This window comes from Arachis hypogaea, chromosome 16 (assembly GCF_003086295.3).
Source record: "Arachis hypogaea cultivar Tifrunner chromosome 16, arahy.Tifrunner.gnm2.J5K5, whole genome shotgun sequence".
Classification (NCBI taxonomy): Eukaryota; Viridiplantae; Streptophyta; class Magnoliopsida; order Fabales; family Fabaceae; genus Arachis; species Arachis hypogaea.
Window position 1 is genome coordinate 76,472,817 of NC_092051.1, and position 19,432 is coordinate 76,492,248.

Genomic DNA, 19,432 nt, shown 5'->3' on the forward strand with positions numbered 1-19,432 from the left:
TTCTCTGACTTTAGTCTGCTGTTCCGGGCCAAAAACTGGGCCGAAATAAGGTCCAAAATCGCCCCCAACGAATTCTGCAGATTATGCAGATCGCACATGTCACGCGATCGCGTCATCCATGCGGACGCGTCGCTTGCGCTTTTTTCTCTCCATGCGTTCGCCTCGTCCACGCTACCGCGTCGCTTGCGCTTTCCAACCCGCGCGGCCGCAAAAGCCATGCAGCCGCGTCACTACGAATTGCGCTCCTTCGTGTGGTCGCGTGAGCCATGCGACCGCGTCACTTCTCATTGGTTATCTCTTCAAATTCTTGTGTTCCTTCCATTTTTGCTAGCTTTCTTTCCAATCTCCAACTCATTCATGCCCTATAAAGTCTGAAACACTTAACACACAGATCACGGCATCGAATGGAATAAAGAAGAATTAAAAATAAATAATTAAAGTCTCTAGGAAGCAATTTTCAAACATGTACTGAATTTAGGAAGGAAATCTAAATGCATGCTAAATTGATGAATAAGTGGGTAAGGGTCATGACAAAACCACACAATTAAACACAATATAAACTATAAAATAGTGGTTTATCAACCTCCCCACACTTAAACATTAGCATGTCCTCATGCTAAATTGAAGGAGACAAGGAAATAAGTATGAACATGCAAAAACTCATGAAATGCAATGCAATCCTACATATATAAATAAATGCAACTATATGATTATTGTCCACTTGATCAAAAGTAAATAAGCCCTTCAAAACAATTACAAATCAAATTCCACTAATTCTATCATTATATAATAAAACTGATAAAAGTGAAAGAAGATAGCTTATGAAAGCAGGAAAGATGAAAATTTAAGCATTGAACCCTCACTGATAATGTATGTACGCTCTAATCTCTAGTGTATAGGGTAATCACTCTATTCTTCTCTAGTCAAGTTTTCCAACTTTTGTTTTTCTCCTAACCAATCAACAATAGTTAATATACCAATGCAAACATCATGAGGTCTTTTCAAGGTTGTAATGGGGCCAAGGTGCAGGTAAGGGTATACATATGGCTAAGTGAGCTTTATAAATTGAATCTTTAATTAACCTAAGCTCTCACCTAATATACATATATTCTATATACTTTTAAATTCATGCCTAGCTACCCATAATTTCCTTTTTCAACCCATACTCATGTTTCAACTTTGTACTTTGATTCTATCCTATGTGCATTGGTCTTTGAATTTTTAATTTAACATTGGGGTAATTTTGTCCCCTTATTTATTTGTTTATCATTTTTTTTTCAATGCACATAGATTTTTCATTCTTATATTTTCACATGAGTAGGTATCCAAATTCCCTTTAAATTTTCATGACACATCCCCTTAACAACTTTTGTTTCCACAATTTCCCATACTTAACTAGCACACACAATTCTATCTTAAGCTAACCAAAGATTCAATTTGGGATATGCAATTTGTTTTTCATCTTAAGGTTAGTAATGTGGTAAAATATAGAACAGATGGGGTTTTAAAGGCTTAAAGTGGTTAACAAGGGTAATTGAAAAGGGTAGGCTTGATTTGGATAAGTGAGTTTAAACAAATAATGGCCTCAATCATGTGCAAGCATATAAATATAATAAATATTGGACATATAAGATAAAACAAAATATAGATTACAATCATAGAGAAGTAAACACACAAGAATAAAATAATTATGGTTAAATAATGTAACCATACATAAAGGCTCAAATCTTTCACAGGTTGTGTGTTCTCTAGCTCAAACATCATGTTCCAAATACAACTCAAGCAGATTTATCATAAAAATTTTGAAAGATTAGTGAAATTTTATTCCAAAGATAGATTTTTAAAAGAAACTTATTGTCTTTTCAATCAAGTAGAACATGCATGCAACTATTCTAACCTATACAATTTATCCTATTCTATAAAGAGAAGAAAATCTAACTAAAATATCCTGATTATTGGTGTACAGAGAAGAGAAATTATCTCCGGAAGTCAGGTACTGACCGACCTCCCCACACTTAAGGCTTTGCACCGTCCTCGGTGCCATCTGTCAGAAACAGGGGTGGGCTGGTAGCAGTATCTCCACAGTCGGGACCATCATGGCTCCCGGTGCTGGTAAAAGAAGTGGAGTCCGGAGTGTCTGAATCCTTGAATTTGCCCATGATCAGCTCCTTGAGGTATGTGAATCGGCGCTTGTTACGGCGCTCTCTCATCTTAGCTTTCTGTTCATGCCGATCCAACTTTTCAAGTAACTATTGGAGTAATTTCTCAGTGGTAGATGCTTGTGGTGTTAAAGAAGGAATATCTTCAACTGGCTCAGTATGCTGGCTTGTAGTGGCTGCTGAAAGTCTGAGGTATTTCCCGTTAGGGACATATTGATCATCCCGTGGAAGCATGGCTTTGGTGTCCCCAGCTTTGTATGAGACTCTGGCTGCTGAGACAAGATCTGAGACCAGGGCGGGAAAAGGTAGGTTGCCCACGATTTGTACGTGTTCCATAGCATTCCGGATATGTCTTGAGAGATTCAGAGGTTGGTCTGTAAGGATGCACCATAGTAAAACAACCATGTCTGCAGTGAAAGAGGACTCATGAGTGCTCAGAAAGACGTAATGGGACATGATCTGTGCCCATACGCGAGCCTCCAAGGTAAGTGCGGAAGCCAAGATTTCCTTAGGACGGGTACGATGGTATCCGTAGATCCAACGGCTACCAGGTAATGCAATGACTCCGAGAATGGAGTCCCAATCAAATTGGTATCTCTGGCGCTGAAGGGTGGCTTCTTGAAAAGTGTCCATTTCTGCTGGAAAAGGGGTAAGATTCAGAGCTTGTTGGATGGCCTCTTCTGTAATGGGCACTGGCTTCTGCCAGACATAAACAGACCGCAGGGTCGGTATGTAGAAGTTGGAGTAGAACTCAACTACCCAAGAGAGATTGACCTGCCTCGGCTCTCTCCGTAAGAAATCCCATTGTCTTCGTTCAATTTGCAGTTCAACAAAGGAGGCAATATTGGATGGGAGGATAAGAAGGTATTCATTGTTATAGTTCCTTTCTGCTAAGATAGGGAACATCTGCTTACAGTAGCGATTGGAAAATCGCGCAGTGTCCTTTGCTGGAAAGGCTTTCTCCTTGTCGTCAACCTTTATTATCCTCTTGACTCGTTTTGTTGAGGGCTTGACTGTGGTTGAAGAAGGCTCTGCCACTAATGCTCTTTTAATTCCTCTTCTTGCTGGTGGTTTGGAAGTAGCTTTCTCTTTTCCTTTCTTGGTGGCCATCCTGAAAGAAGGGAAGAGAAAGAAAATTAAATTTAAAGAGAGATACAGCAAGGAAGGAAACGAAAAAGATGGTGAATGATGCACAGTAAAATATAGATGACATTAACACATGCTCTTGAGTACATATGAAAAGCCATTAATGGGAAATAGCTAGTGCATAAAAAGATAAGTGAATGCAAGGTGTTTATTGGCATGCTGGCAAAGGGCATGAGTAGCGTAGACCAAGCATTACTTTGTAACAAACCATCACGTTTGTGTTGACAATTGAATTCAATCAATAAAATAATAAGGGAAAGTTGTGAAAAGCAAGCATTGAATAGTATAGTAACATAGGGAAGTGCATAATGCTATATGGGCTTTTTCACAAGCACATGGCATGCATGTTAAACAAGATATAAAAAGTATGAAATTGAACATGCAAGCAATCCCTTAAAAGTAATAATAATTTTCAATTAAATTGTAATAAGTCACAAGCATATAATGAGGGATAATGACTCAAAAAAAATTTTCTAACACCATGTAAAAAGGGAAAAGAAGAATAAAGAAAAGAGGAATAATTAAAAGAAGAAGAAAAGAAGAAGAAAATACATGTAGAACAATAAAAAAATGATAGAAAAAGAAAGAAGAAAGAAGAAGGTAAAACCTTGTTAATGGAGGAGAGAGAGAGAGGGAGTGAAAGGTGAGATAGAAGGGGGAAGGGAGAAGGAAGAGAGAAGGAGGGAAAAGAAAAATTAGGATTTGGAGGAAAGAAAGATAAGATAATTTGGCAACTGAGGTTGAGCTGTGCGGCGCATGCGACAGGGCCGCGGAAGGCACGCGTTCGCGTGGGTGTGCATCAGGTAAGATGACGCGATCGCGTCAGTCACGCGGTCGCGTGACCCGTGTTGCGCTGCTGGCGCGAGTGCAGCCTCGCTCCAGCACAACTCTCTGTTTGATTCATTTTAATTGCCAAAATTAGGTGACGCGATCGCGTGGGTCATGCGATCGCGTGAGTGTGCGTCAGAAAATAATTTGACGCGGCCGCGTCGGCGACGCGGTCGCGTGACAAGGATTGTGCTTCCAGCACCAATCCCGCACCACTCTCGCACAATATAGCATTGTGCACCCTTTTACGTCGAAAATGCAGGGCACGCGGTCGTGTGGGAGGCTATAATTCCCATGCGACACGAACGCGTCAGGGACGCAGTCGCGTGGGTCAATTTGTGCCATTGGCACGACTCCAGCGCTTCTCCTGCGTAACTTTCTCTTCATTTTTATTTTTCTTTACTCCCCCTGCCACGCGGACGCGTCGCTGGTGCGATCGCGTCGCGCGGCGAAAAAAAAAATTTTTTTTTTAAGGAAAGATAAAGACATGTAATTGGAAGAGCACGGAAGCACTAATAAAGAGAAGAGTTATCAAAGAAGAAAAACTAAAAGTGAAGAAAAGAACGATCATACCGCGATGGGTTGTCTCCCACCAAGCACTTTGCTTTTACGTCCGTAAGTTGGACGCTCCAATGGCTCAATCTGCTGCGATGTGGGGATCTTCCAAGCGGAAGATCTCAAGCTCCTTATTTTTCTGCACCTTCTCACCATGGTATAGCTTCAGGCGTTGTCCATTAACCTTAATAAGTTCAGAGCTTGAAGGATGGCTTAGGTGATAAACTCTGTACGGTTCAGCCTTCTCTATTCTGTATGGACCTTCCCATTTTGATCTCAACTTACTGGGCATGAGCCTCAGTCGAGATTTGTAAAGGAGAACAAAATCTCCAGGTTGGAACTCTCTCTTCTTGATGTTTTGATCATGCACAGCTTTCATCTTTTCCTTGTATATTCTGGAGTTCTCATAAGCTTCCAAGCGAAGGTTCTCCAGTTCCTACAGTTGCAACTTTCTTTCAGCTCCAGCATTCTCAATTCCCATGTTGCACTCCTTAACTGCCCAGAAGGCTCTGTGTTCGATTTCAACTGGGAGATGGCAAGCTTTTCCATAAACCAACGGAAGGGACTCATCCCAATGGGTGTCTTGTATGCTGTTCTATATGCCCACAGTGCATCTTGTAGTCTAGTGCTCCAGTCTTTTCTATGAGGCTTTACTATCTTCTGCAAGATACGCTTAATTTCTCTGTTTGACACCTCGGCTTGCCCATTAGTTTGGGGATGGTAAGCTGTTGCAACTTTATGGATTATCCCATGCTTCTTCATCAATCCTGTTAGTCTCCTATTACAAAAATGGGTGCCTTGATCGCTCACGATCGCTCGTGGTGATCCAAAGCGGCATATAATATGGTTTCTCACAAAGGAAACAACAGTGTTAGCATCATCAGTGCGGGTAGGAATTGCTTCCACCCATTTGGAAACATAATCCACAACTAACAATATATAAAAATATCCACTAGAATTTGGAAATGGACCCATGAAGTCAATGCCCCAAACATAAAAAATTTCACAGAAAAGCATATATTGTTGAGGCATCTCATCCCTCTTGGATATGTTACCAAATTTTTGGCATGGGTGACAAGATTTACAAAACTCAGCGGCATCTCTAAAAAGAGTAGGCCACCAGAATCCGCAGTCTAAGATCTTTCTAGCTGTTCTTTGAGGGCCAAAGTGTCCTCCAATCTCAGATGAGTGACAGGCCTCTAAAATGGACTGGAATTTTGATTGAGGTACACAACGTCTAATTATCTGGTCAGCGCCACATCTCCATAAATATGGGTCATCCCATATATAATATTTAGACTCACTTTTCAGCTTGTCTCTTTGATGTTTAGAAAAATGTGGAGGAAATATGCGGCTAACTAAATAATTAGCAACAGGTGCATACCAAGGGACTACCTCAGATACTGCTTGCAGGTTGTCAAAAGGAAAATTACCATCTATAGGAGTAGAATCATCCTTAATATGTTCAAGGCGACTCAAGTGGTCTGCTACTAAATTTTGATTACCACTCCTATCCTTTATTTCTAAATCAAATTCTTGTAACAGTAGTATCCAACGTATAAGTCTTGGTTTGGATTCCTTTTTAGCTAGTAGATACTTTAGAGCTGCATGGTCCGAATACACTACTACTCTAGTACCAAGTAAATAAGCCCGGAATTTATCCAGAGCAAAAACAATAGCAAGTAGCTCTTTCTCGGTAGTAGTATAATTGGACTGGGCAGTGTCTAAAGTTTTAGATGCATAGGCAATAACAAAAGGATCCTTACCTTCACGCTGAGCCAGCGCTGCTCCTACTGCATGGTTGGAAGCATCGCACATGATTTCAAATGGTTGGCTCCAGTCGGGTCCTCTCACAATTGGGGCTTGAGTTAGAGCAGTCTTCATCTTATCAAATGCTTGTTTGCAATCTTCACTGAACTCGAACTCAATGTCTTTCTTCAGTAATCTGGATAAGGGTAATGCCACCTTACTAAAGTCTTTAATAAATCTCCTGTAGAAACCTGCATGGCCAAGGAACGAACGGACTTCCCTCACAGAAGAGGGGTAAGGTAAACTAGAAATAACATTCACCTTTGCTGGGTCTACAGAAATGCCATTATTAGATACCACATGTCCTAATACAATCCCTTGCTTTACCATAAAGTGGCATTTTTCGAAATTTAATACAAGGTTTGTATTAACACATCTATCTAATACTCTAGATAATCCATCTAAGCAGAGGTTAAAAGAATCACCATAAATGCTAAAATCGTCCATAAAAACCTCCATACAGTCCTCAATAAGATCAGAGAAAAGACTCATCATGCACCTTTGGAAGGTGGCTGGTGCATTGCACAAGCCAAAGGGCATTCTCTTATAGGCATAAGTCCCAAAAGGACATGTAAAAGTAGTCTTTTCCTGATCCTCAGGAGCTATATGAATCTGGAAATAACCTATGTAACCATCTAAAAAGCAACAATGTGATTTACCTGACAGGCGATCCAGCATTTGATCAATGAATGGAAGTGGGTAGTGATCCTTACGGGTAGCTTGGTTGAGACGCCTGTAATCAATGCAAACTCTCCAAGCATTCTGAACTCTAGTTATCAGCTCTCCATGCTCATTCTTCACTGTAGTGACTCCAGACTTCTTGGGCACCACTTGTACTGGGCTTACCCATTCACTGTCTGAAATGGGATATATGATACCTGCTTCCAATAGTCTGGTCACTTCCTTTTTGACAACTTCCAAGATGGTGGGATTCAATCTTCTTTGTGGTTGACGGACAGGTCTTGCTCCCTCTTCTAAAAATATTCTGTGTTCGCATACTTGAGGGTCAATTCCCACTATGTCTGCCAAACTCCACCTAATTGCCTTCTTATGCTTCCTCAGTACATCAAGTAACTGCTCTTCTTGTTGAGAAGTCAGTTCCCTTGCAATAATAACCGGAAGCTTCTGCTCATCCTCGAGATAAGCATATTTGAGATGTGGAGAGAGAGGTTTCAATTCTAACTTTTGATCATGGGCAGGCTCTGGATTATCTGGGACTTGTGAAAATGGCGAAGTGTCCTCATTGTCAGTTAAGAGGGTCCCCACACTTGGACCTTGTCCAGTGTGCCTCTCTTCAAACTCTTCTTTTTGAACTCCAGCCACACTTTCGTCTATGACATCACATTGGAAGATAGAACGATCTTCTGGGGGGTTGTCAATGACTCCATTCAGATTGAAGATCACTATGCGGCCATCAATTTCAAAGGAGTATGTTCCTGAAAAAGCATCCAATTTGAATTTTGATGTCTTCAGGAATGGTCTTCCAAGTAGGATTGATGATGGCTTATCTGAATCATTATGGGGCATCTCCAAGATATAAAAATCAGTGGAAAATGTGAGCCCTTTAATGTTCACCAAAACATCTTCAGCAACTCCAGCCACTGTAATAATGCTTTTATCTGCTAACACAAAACGAGCTGCCGACCTTTTTAAGGGAGGGAGCCTCAAAACATCATATATAGACAAAGGCATTATACTGACACATGCTCATAAATCACACATGCAATCATAAATTACTACACCACCAATAGTACAACTAACTATGCAAGGACCTGGATCACTACATTTTTCAGGTAATCCTCCCATTAAAGCAGATATAGAACTACCTAAAGGAATAGTTTCTAATTCATTAATTTTGTCTTTATGGATACATAAGTCTTTTAGAAACTTTGCATATTTAGGTACCTGCTGAATAACATCAAAAAGGGGAACAGTTATCTCAACCTTTTTGAATATTTCTACCATTTTAGGGTCAGGTTCCAGCTGCTTCCTGGGCTTCCTTGCAAGTTGTGGAAATGGAATGGGAGTAGTGTTTTCTGTGGTGCCTGTGCCTTTTTGTGCTTCTTCCTGTGGTTGAGCTATCTCTTCTTCAGCTATGTCCTGTATGTCCTCTTCCTCTTCAACATCTTCGATTTCTACCACCTCTTCACCTGAGACGTATTCTGGTGAGCTTGGTTCCTCCTGATTCCTCTCCTGCAGTGTGGTTCCGGACCTCAGGGTGATGGCATTAATGCCTCCCTTTGGATTGGGTAATGGTTGAGAGGGGATTCCAGTGGTGCTTGAAGGTTGGTTACTGGAATTTTGTGCTGAACTAAGTTGTGTCATAAAAGCTTACAGAGTAGAGGTGAAACCATTCAGACTGGCATTAATACTGTTCACGATGGTATTTTCCATGGCCAGTTGTCTTTTCTCAAAAGCTTGTAATAAATCTTCATTAGAAGATACAGAAGAATGAGTAAATTGAGAGGTTTGCTGCTGATTGTTCGGTGGTCCTTGGTTTTGCCTCAGGTGAGGTGCTCGATACGGTTGATTTTGCTGCCTGTTGTTGTTATTATTCCACCTCTGATTTCTCTGATTATCTCTGCCTCCTCTATTACTGTTGTCCCTCCAATGCTAGTTTGAATTGTCCTGTCATCCATGGTTATTATTTCCACTTTGATTGTACCCTTGGTTGGGGTGGTCATAGAAGTTGTGAGTAGATGCCACCATGTTGTCTTCTTGTTGGAGCTGCGGGCATTCATCAGTGTAGTGGCTGTAATCAGCACAAATTCCGCAAATTTTTTGTGGAACTAGTTGTTGGTTTTGCTGCGGTTGAGTTTGCTGAGCTTGTTGATTCAACTGCATTTGTTTCAGCAGGTTGGTCATCTCACAGATGCTTCGATTTAGAGCAGCAGTCTCTATGCCAGAAGATACTTCTGCAACGGCTTTTGAACGGCCTGGCTTCTGTCTGTGATTCCGAGTAGATTCAGCTAAATCACTGATCAATTGCCAAGCTTCATCAGTGATCTTGTACTTCTTCATAGACCCATTGCTGGCACTTTCCAATGTGGTCTTATCTTGGGGTCTCATACCTTGTGTGATATAACTGAGTAGCACGATCTTGTCCATCATGTGGTAGGGGCATGCTTCCAGAAGATTATTGAAGCGCTCCCAGTATTCAAAGAGAGTCTCATTGTCGTCCTGAACAATTGTAGAGATATCCTTCCTCAGTTTATCAGTAACTTCAGATGGAAAGAATTTCTCCAAAAACTCCTTTCTGAGTGTATCCCAGTTGGATACATTTGCTAGAGGTTGAGTGTAGTACCACTCTCTTGCTTTTCCCTCAAGAGAGAACGGAAAAGCTTTCAGCAGAATCGAAGTTTCATCAGTGCCATCACGCCTGACAGTAGAACAGGCTGCCTGGAAATCTCTCAAGTGCTTGATAGGCTCTTGAGCAGGTAGGCCATGAAACTTGGGCATCAAATTTAGCAGTGCGGTCTTTATTTCAAAATCCGTAGCTACCGCTGGATGATGCGCTAGAAATGGTTGCATTGTAAAATCAGGAGCTCCTTCCTCCTGAATGGTAACTCTTCTAGCTGCCATGTTTTCTGCACGTAAAACAACCGAATCAGTAGAACGGGGGCTGGTTTCTTCCTCAGATTCACTTTCAGATCCGCCCTCAGAGCGGGCTAACCTACGCTGTTCTCGCCTTATTCGTGAAATTGTTCTTTCAATTTCAGGATCGAATATTAGCAAGCGCGGATCAGGAAGTGAACGTGTCATTTGACGGAAGAAACATGCAGCTCATAGTAGCAAAATTTAACAAAATGCAAATAAATAAATTCTAATTAATAAAATTAGCACTCTATTGCAACTCCCTGGCAACGGCGCCAAAAATTGATGGGAAGCAGAAGCTGGTGAATTAAAAATTTATTAAAATGGTTACGTTGCAAGTATAGTTCTTAACTCACCAAAAATCTGCCTATCAATTTAGAAATATGTCACAGAGAGTTTAAATTAAAATTACTGGGAGTTTTAAGTCCCAGGTCGTCTCCCAACGAGTTGCAGAAAAGTGTGTTGTTTTATTAATCAAATATTCCAAGAAGTTGAGCTAAGTAAATTGGAAATTAAATTGAGGAATTTTAAATAATATAAATAAAAGCCTTGACTGGGAATTGATTGGTTAGAATCTCTATCATTGATGGTGTGATTGTAAGATTAATTCATAATTAATAGTTGTTCTGTTTGGTTATCCTTTACTAGGTAAGGGAAAGTCAAACAAGTGGGAATGCCAGATCTGTTCACAAGTTGCAACCCACTTAGTTCAAAGGGATTGGCGTCGGTGACAGGATAGCAATCCAACATTTAACCCAATTACAAATTTTCTTTCAATCCTTCCAACTCAAGAGTTCCTTTCAATCAACTCCCCATCAAGTAAGGAAACTACTCACACATTGTAAATAAAGAATCCATAGCACATGAAAGGGAATTAAAAGAAGACATGATTATTGGTATTGAAATTGAATTAAAAAGAAATAATCCTTACATTAAATAATCATAAAAGTATCTGAATGACAAAATTGAACATAACAAAGAACATGGAAGATTAGAACCAAGTTAAGAGAACAAACTAGAATGATGAAGTCTTGATGAGGAAATAACTCTTCTCAATGTTCCAATGCTAAGACCAATTGAAAATTAAAATTCTAAAAACTAGAGAGAAAAACCTAAGAGAGTGAAAAACTAGATCTAAAACAACTGAATGAAAAATGTGTGTTGTTTCTGCATATTCTCTGACTTTAGTCTGCTGTTCCGGGCCAAAAACTGGGCCGAAATATGGTCCAAAATTGCCCCCAACAAATTCTGCAGATTATGCAGATCGCACATGTCATGCGATCGCGTCATCCATGCAGACGCGTCGCTTGCGCTTTTTCCTCTCCACGCGTTCGCCTCGTCCACGCTACCGCGTCGCTTGCGCTTTCCAACCCGCGCGGCCGCGGAAGCCATGCAGCCGCGTCACTGCGAATTGCGCTCCTTCGCGCGGTCGCGTGAGCCATGCGACCGCGTCACTTCTCGTTGGTTATCTCCTCAAATTCTTGTGTTCCTTCCATTTTTGCTAGCTTTCTTTCCAATCTCCAACTCATTCATGCCCTATAAAGTCTGAAACACTTAACACACAGATCACAGCATCGAATGGAATAAAGGAGAATTAAAAATAAATAATTAAAGTCTCTAGGAAGCAATTTTCAAACATGTACTGAATTTAGGAAGGAAATCTAAATGCATGCTAAATTGATGAATAAGTGGGTAAGGGTCATGACAAAACCACACAATTAAACACAATATAAACTATAAAATAGTAGTTTATCAAAACCTCTAGAAAAGGGAAAGGGAAGACAAAAGCTTCCACCTCCGAGTCATGGGAGATGGAAAGATTCATCTCCAAAGCCCATCAAGACCACTTCTATGATGTTGTGGCCAAGAAGAAGGTGATCCCCGAGGTCCCTTTCAAACTCAAGAAAAATGAGTATCCGGAGATCCGACATGAGATCCAAAGAATAGGTTGGGAAGTTTTAACCAACCCCATCTGACAAGTCGGAGTCCTAATGGTTCAAGAGTTCTATGCCAATGCATGAATCACTAGGAACCATGATCAAAGTAAGAACCCGAACCCAAAGAATTATCTTACTATGGTTCGGGGGAACTACTTAGATTTCAGTCCGGAAAATGTAAGGCTGGCGTTCAACTTGCCAATGATGGAAGAGAATGCATGCCCCTACACAAGGAGAGTCAACTTTGATCAAAGGTTGGACCAAGTCCTCATGGACATATATGGAGAAGGAGCTCGGAAGATTGACTCAAAAGGCAAACTGGTTCAACTGAGAAGACTGGACCTTAAGCCTGTAGCTAGAGGATGGTTGGAGTTCATTCAACACTCAATCATTCCCACTAGCAACCGGTCTGAAGTTACTATAGACCGGGCCATCATGATCCATAGCATCATGATTGGAGAAGAGATGGAAGTTCATGAGATTATACCTCAAGAACTCTACAAGGTGGCTAACAAGTCCTCCACTATGGCAAGGTTAGCCTTTCCTCACCTCATTTGCCATCTATGCAACTCGGCTGGGATTGACATAGAGGGAGGAGCCACAAAGACAAGGAAGAGGCATAAAAGAGCTCAAGGACATCATTGGTTCCTCAAGAAGAAAACACCACCATCACTAAGGTGGACTCATTCCTTATTCTTAAATTTTCTATTTTTCGTCTTTTATGTTAAATATTTATTTATGTTTGTGTCTTATTACATGATCATTAGTATCTAAGTGTCTATGCCTTAAAGTAGTGAATATGAATCCATCACCTCTCTTAAATGAAAAATGTTTTAAAAACAAAAGAACAAGAAGTACATGGTTTCGAATTCACCCTTGAAACTAGTTTAATTATTTTGATGTGGTGACAATACTTTTTGTTTTCTGAATGAATGCTTGAACAGTGCATATGTCTTTTGAATTTGATGTTTAAGAATGTTAAATATATTGGTTCTTGAAAGAATGATGAACAGGAGACATGTTATTTGATAATCTGAAAAATCATAAAAATGATTCTTGAAGCAAGAAAAAGCAGTGAATACAAAACTTGCAGAAAAAAATACCGAAAAAAAAAAGAGAAAAAAAAAAAGAAAGAAAAACAAGCAAGTAGAAAAAGCCAAAAGCTCTTAAAACCAAAAGGCAAGAGCAAAAAGCCAATAACCCTTAAAACCAAAAGGCAAGGGTAATAAAAAGGATCCAAGGCTTTGAGCATCAGTGGATAGGAGGGCCTAAAGGAATAAAATCCTGGCCTAAGCGGCTAAAACAAGCTGTCCCTAACCATGTGCTTGTGGCGTGAAGGTGTCAAGTGAAAACTTGAGACTGAGCGGTTAAAGTCAAGGTCCAAAGCAAAAAGAAGAGTGTGCTTAAGAACCCTGGACACCTCTAATTGGAGACTTTAGCAAAGCTGAGTCACAATCTGAAAAGGTTCACCCAGTTATGTGTCTGTGGCATTTATGTATCCGGTGGTAATACTGGAAAACAAAGTGTTTAGGGCCACGGCCAAGACTCATAAAGTAGCTGTGTTCAAGAATCAACATATTGAACTAGGAGAATCAATAACACTATCTGAACTCTGAGTTCCTATAGATGCCAATCATTCTGAACTTCAATGGATAAAGTGAGATGCCAAAACTATTCAAGAGGCAAAAAGCTACAAGTCCCGCTCATCTGATTGGAGCTATGTTTCATTGATAGTTTGGAATTTATAGTATATTCTCTTCTTTTTATCCTATTTTATTTTCAGTTGCTTAGGGACAAGCAACAATTTAAGTTTGGTGTTATGATGAGCGGATAATTTATACGCTTTTTGGCATTGTTTTTACATAGTTTTCGGTATGATTTAGTTAGTTTTTTAGTATATTTTTATTAGTTTTTAATTAAAAATCAAATTTCTGGACTTTACTATGAGTTTGTGTATTTTTCTGTGATTTCTGGTATTTTCTGGCTGAAATTGAGGGACTTGAGCAAAAATCAGATTCAGAGGTTGAAGAAGGACTGCAGATGCTGTTGGATTCTGACCTCCCTGCACTCAAAGTGGATTTTCTGGAGCTACAGAACTCCAAATGGTGCGCTTCCAATTGCGTTGGAAGGTAGACATCCAGGGCTTTCCAACAATATATAATAGTCCATACTTTGCTCGAGTTTAGACGACGCAAATTGGCGTTGAACGCCAGTTCCATGTTGCAGTCTGGCGTTCAGCGCCAGAAACAAGTTGCAAAGTGGAGTTCAACGCCAGAAACACGTTACAAACTGGCCTTCAACTCCAAAAATGACCTCTCCACATGTAAACTTCATGCTCAGCCCAAGCACACACCAAGTGGGCCCCGGAAGTGTATTTCTTCAATTACTTATTTCTGTAAACCCTAGTAACTATTTTAGTATAAATAGGACTTTTTACTATTGTATTTACATCTTCGGATCATCTTTGATTAGTTTTATGCTATCTTAGACTCTCATGGGGGCTGCCCATTCGGCCATGCCTGAACCTTATCACTTATGTATTTTCAACGGTAGAGTTTCTACACTCCATAGATTAAGGTGTAGAGCTCTGCTATTCCTCATGAATTAATACAAAGTACTACTGTTTTTCTATTCAATTCAACTTATTTCGCTTCTAAGATATCCATTCGCACCCAAGAACATGATGAATGTGATGATTATGTGACGCTCATCATCATTCTCACCTATGAACGCGTGCCTGACAAACACTTCCGTTCTACATGCAAACAAGCTAGAATGAATATCTCTTAGATATCTAATACAGAGGACCGAGTCCGAGATATTAGAGTCTTCGTGGTATAAGTTAGAACCCATGGATGGCCATTCCTGAGATCCGGAAAGTCTAAACCTTGTCTGTGGTATTCCGAGTAGGATCCGGGAAGGGATGGCTGTGACGAACTTCAAACTCGCGAGTACTGGGCGTAGTGACAGACGCAAAAGGAGGGTGAATCCTATTCCAGTATGATTGAGAACCTCCAGATGATTAGCCATGCAGTGACAGCGCATCGGGCCATTTTCACAGAGAGGATGGAAAGTAGCCATTGACAACGGTGATGCCTTACATACAGCTTGCCATGGAAAGGAGTAGGAAAGATTGGATGAAGACAGCAGGAAAGGAGAGGTTCAGAGGGACGAAAGCATCTCTATACCCTTATCTGAAATTCTCACCAATGAATTATATAAGTATCACTATCCTATTTTATATTTTATTTATTTTCATCCACTATAATTTCTTAATGCAATTTAATCCGCCTGACTGAGATTTACAAGGTGACCATAGCTTGCTTCAAGCCGACAATCTCCGTGGGTCGACCCTTACTCACGTAAGGTTTATTACTTGGACGACCCAGTGCACTTGCTGGTTAGTTGTACGAAGTTGTGAAACAGATATAAGATCATGAACGTGCGTATTGAGTTTTTAGCGCCGTTACCAAGGAATGGAATGATCACGATTTCGCACACCACGCCCCTCCTGCTCTTCTCTCGCGCTGGGTTTCTCTCTTTCTCTTCTTGTCTGCAGTAGCGTTGACGAAGAACCCAGCAGCGACAACGAGCGACGGCTTGCGATGCTCGTCGCCGGCACGCTCTTCTCCCTCTCCTTCCCTTCTTCTTCTCCCTCGAGCTCCCTCTGTTTCTCGTTTCCTTCCTTTTCTGAACGTGTGTGTGCGTTGTGTTTTGATTTAGGGATTGGGGAATTAGGGTTTTATTTAGGAATTTTAGAGTTAGAGTTAAATATATATGAATAATATAACAATTTTATAAAATATTTGTGATAGAATAACAATCTAGAATTTAAATATAATATTATAAGGATTATTTTTAGAACAGATAAAATTTCATTTATCAAGATATTATTGAGTTCGAATAGTTATTTCTAATTTAAATTATAAAATAAACATACTAATTACATTTTATAAAATACGGTTAAATTCAAAATATCAATTACCTAAATTAAATTATATGACCCTTCATTATTTTTTCATCATAACTTTAATTTTAATTTATATAAAATAACTAATTAAAATAAAAGTTGTACATAAATATTGACTGACTTAAATCTAAAGTCTTTACAAAAATTCATTTAATCATTCTTAATAAATTAATCTCTAACTCTAAAAACTCAATTTAATAAATAAACCATAATTTATTCATAATAGAAATTTCTTAAATTTAATTATACAACACTTTCATTATTAAGTTATTAAATAATTTTTTATGTTATTAAGTTTTAAAACTTTTTTTAATTTAAAATTAATAGTATTCAACTTAATTTTTTATTTATAAAATTAAATTTAAAATTTTAATATTTAAAATAAATCATATAAAATTATTATTAGTTTTTAATTATTACAATTTTTAAAAGATAAAATTTTTAAAATTATAAAAAATACATAAAAATCTTAATTAATTTAAACTCAAATGATTAAAACTGTGACCATAAATCCCTTTAGGTCATCCCCAAAACCGTGACCATAGACCCTTTTAGGTCACCCTTTTGAAAAACCGTGACGATAGACACTTTTTGGTCACTGTAAAAAATCGTGACCATAGACTCCTTTAGGTCACCCTCAAAACTGTGACCATAAACACTTTTAGGTCACCCTTCTGAAAAACCGTGACCAAAGACCCCTTTAGGTTACCCTCAAAACCGTGACCATAAACACTTTTAGGTCACCCTTCTGAAAAACTGTGACCATAGACCTTTTTTGGTCACTATAAAAAACCGTGACCATAGACCCCTTTAGGTCACCCCTAAAACCATGACCATAGACCTTTTTAGGCCACCCCCAACACCGTGACCATAGACCCCTTTAGGCCACTCCCAAAACCGTGACCATAGACCTTTTTAGGTCACCCTTTTTTGAAAAATGGTGACCATAGCTCCTTTTCTGTCACTATAAAAAACCGTGACCATAGACCCCTTTAGGTCACCCCCAAAACTGTGACCATAGACCTTTTTAGGCCACTCCCCAAAATCGTGACCATAGACCCCTTTAGGCCACCCCCCAAAACCGTGACCATAGGCCCTTTTAGGCCACCCCTAAAACCGTGACCATAGACCCCTTTAGGTCACCCCAAAACTATGACCATAGACCCTTTTAGGTCACCCTTTTTTGAAAAACCGTGACAATAGCTCTTTTTTTGTCACTGTAAAAAACTGTAACCATAGACCTCTTTAAGTCACCCCCAAAACCGTGACTATAGACCCTTTTAGGTCACTCTCCAAAACCGTGACTATAGACCCTTTTATGCCACCCTTTTTTTAAAAACTGTAACCATAGACCCCTTTAGGCCACCCCTCAAAACCGTGATCATAAACTCTTTTATGCTACCCTTTTTTAAAAAACTGTGACCATAAGCACTCTATGGTCACCCTTTTCAAAAAAATCGTGGCCAAAAATATCAAGACCATAAACCCAAAATGTTATAGTATTATTCTAGTAACTTTTCTGTTTAATCCAGTAATTCTTTTGTTTTGCTCGGTTCTTCTCATAATCTCCTGTAATCAAATAATTTAAACAACTCAAAGTAGTAACTATAAAATGCTTGTTTAAAAAAAAAAAAACAAACAATAATTTATTAAATAAAATTCTAATAAAAAAACAACTAAAGATACGAACATTACAATACAAGTAAAATTTTGTTACTGTTATTGTTGTTATAATAATAATAATAATAATAATAATAATAATAGTTGTTTGTTTGCACATTATATTATGGGGATCGTCCAATTATATATGTGTCTTGTACATAATTCATATATTAACGATGAACATTAATATATTTGTACGCGAGTCTTTTTCCAAGTCAATTTGTAATTTTTTTTAAATAAAAAATAAAAATATTTGATAATTAAAAAATATTAACTAAAAATAGTTAAATTTTTTTAAAGTAAATTTTGATTTTTTTTCTAATATTATTGAATAAAGAAATATGCAGATATTATCGTTGTATTAAAAATTTTATTTGGTCGGTTGCCCCGTTTTCCCATAAAAAGAATTAAAAATTTGTAGAATGGCAGTCACATGTCACAATCTATTTCAAATTTTCAATATCTAGAAGCGTTTGGGTATTCTCTTCTATTTTTGTTTGTTGAGGAATTCGATATTCTCTATTTCACCAACTACTATTGGGAGGATGAGTTACTCTTATTTAATGATAATATCTTATCTTATAAATACATGCATCTTCTCAAAAGTTTTCTTTTTGATCATAAAATATAAAGGAAGATACTACCGTAAAAATTTTATAATTATTGTCATCAGTAGACCAGAAAAATTTAGTTGTGAAGGCAAAAAAATAAAAAAATTTAGGTATAAATATATTTTTTATGTTTTTTACAATATCCAATAAATTTAAAACTAATCTATCATAACTTTGAGTTTTATTTAAGAGGGTCAATGAATTATTATACACACGAAATGAAATTCGAACTCCCAACACTTGTTTAAACAGACGATTAAGCTAATCACTCGACCAATCCAAATTTATTTAGACATATTTAAAATTTTAAATTAGAACTATCTATACATATTGATAAGAATTAGAAACATACACACAATCACTTATTATAGTATTTAAAATAAAAAAAAAAGATAATTTCACTTAGTATAATATTTAAAATAATAAAAAATAATTTATAATAAATTTTTTTTATTTTTAACATGACTAAATATTATTTTTCTATATATGTTCTTAAACAATTATTTTACTTTTTATTATCTCATATTTAATTATAAAATCTACTTATTATAGTTTTTATGGTATAAATAAAATTTTTATCCAAAATAATTACTATAATCAAGACCATTTTAATAATAAATATTAATAGAGTACATTAATATATAGATAATATATTTTTTTATGTTAAATATTTTTTAAAAAGTCACTAATAATTTAAGTTGTATTTAATTAGAAAACTAAATTCTAATTTAATTATCAACTAATTAACTAATATAATAAAATTAATTATCACTATTTTTTGAGTTTATTTATTTTTTATTTTTTATTTTTTATTTTTATGCTAAATCAAATTTAACAATATAATTATTATTAAATGTTAAACTTAACAAAAATTTTTTTAACATAAAATACAAAAAAAATATTTATATTTTATTTTGGATAAATATAATATAATAAAAGACATATATATATATATATATAGGTATGTATTAGTTTTTTTTTTTAAAACTCTGGGAAAAAATACCCCCTCCTCCTTTAATGTATGTTCGTGCCTGGTATAAAAATAAGTTTTTTTTATTATTAGATAATAAACAGTAAAATTTAATTTTAATATATTGTAAAAGTATAATTTTTTAAAAAATATAACTAAATAAATAAAGTACATTTTTAATATAAAAATTT